This window comes from Antrostomus carolinensis, unplaced genomic scaffold, assembly GCF_000700745.2.
Source record: "Antrostomus carolinensis isolate BGI_N321 unplaced genomic scaffold, ASM70074v2 scaffold37632, whole genome shotgun sequence".
NCBI lineage: Eukaryota > Metazoa > Chordata > Aves > Caprimulgiformes > Caprimulgidae > Antrostomus > Antrostomus carolinensis.
The window spans coordinates 35498-37224 of NW_010299505.1; positions in this window are offsets into that span (position 1 = coordinate 35498).

Genomic DNA, 1727 nt, shown 5'->3' on the forward strand with positions numbered 1-1727 from the left:
AGCCAGCTCCTCAGTTTCTTTAAGATTTTTATCAGATGAGTATACAAGCCTAGAAGATGACACTAAGTTTACTCCTGTTATTTTTTAATTGATCAAAACAAACAAAAAAATGACATTTTTTTGTCTAACAAAGTTCATGACTCAAAAGCAGGACTCTACAGTGCTTAATAATAAAACCCCCCTTTTTAAAACTGTATGTCTGGAAAACATATTTTTGCAATGCTTGAAAAAGCATAAACAAGCATTACAAGTAAAATGTAATACCGGGTTAAAAGGAACAAAGATTTCTCTCCCTCACTTTTCTTTTTTAATTAAAGAAACTTCTCTCTGCTCTACAGCTCATCTACTATAATCATTGACTGGCAAAAGCAGAAGCAAGCTATATCAGTAATGACAGATGACTGATTTATAAATCTTAGTATGACCTAGAAAAGGCATTTGATTGTTCTTTAATATAAAAAAATTTACAAACCCCAAACCAGAAAAATCTTCTAACATGAAGGTTACAAGTACAAATAAATAAGCATGGTATAGCAATACAGGTATAAATGCATGGTATTAGACTTATAAATTTAACTTCAAAGGAAGTGCTTGAAGGCAGGGAAATTTGCAGTTAAGATTACTGAAGAGCTTTCACTTTGCCCATATAGTAATTCCAGCTTCCCACTTTTCCAATCTGTTTCACCAGCTTATTTTTGGCTCAAGATCTGGAAAGGTTAACAAAGCCCACAGTCTGTGACTGCAAAGATCTCATATTTATAGAAAGCTCCTGCACTCCAGTAACTTAACAGAGCCTTAATAAGTCAATGTGAACAGATAACGTGCTTTATCAGTGGTTTCATACCATATAGATGAAGTTAGCAAAGCTTAACAGAAGAGCTACAGTTACTTTGAATTTAGCAGACATGTATTTACAGATCTGCATTTAGTCACTCATTCCATGGCTAAGAGACTTTATTGTTAATAGTGGGAACATAGTAATTTGAGTATGCCACTTGTACACTGTCCTCTAAAGGGGCAGAGAAGACATACAAATAAATCATCTTCCTTCTTAAGTCTGGTATTTAAAGGATTGAGGTAGGCAGATTTTTTTTTTTTTGTCTGTGTGATACAGGCTCTCACCAAGAGAGAATGACAAGAAATGAGACTGTAGGGAATGGGAATTTTAATATTTTATTAGATTTTGAAAGCGAGAGCCAGGAAAACGTTTGTCAGGAGTAATAAAATTTCACATTGAAAGCAAGACTGGTGGACCCTTTTTACGTGGGGTTTTAAGGTTGTTGTACCTGTATGTGCTTTCAGAACTCCTAACCTGTGAACTTGGCCTGACCATCTATTGCTTTTCATTTTTACAGTGCTTTCCAACCCAGTGTAACAATAGCATGAGAGAAAGACAAGTAATAACATGCCATATTACCAAGAACCAGACCACAGGTTGCTTGCAGGAGCAAGGAGACTTTGCAATTCTTTAGAAAATTCAAGCCCATGAATTCCACACGTTTTCTCCATTCACTATGCTTCTCAGTACTTAACATCTGCGTTTCATAACTCTATGGCAGTAGAACTCAAGAACAGAAATTCAGAGTAGAAACCCAATTAACCTAGAGATTTCAAAATTCCACAGAAGTATTCTGAAGTTTTGTCCTTAAGTTATTTATCCACATTAGATCTTCCAAAAAATGTCACTTAAAGTCACACAGACAATGTGTGAATGAATCTAAAGATTT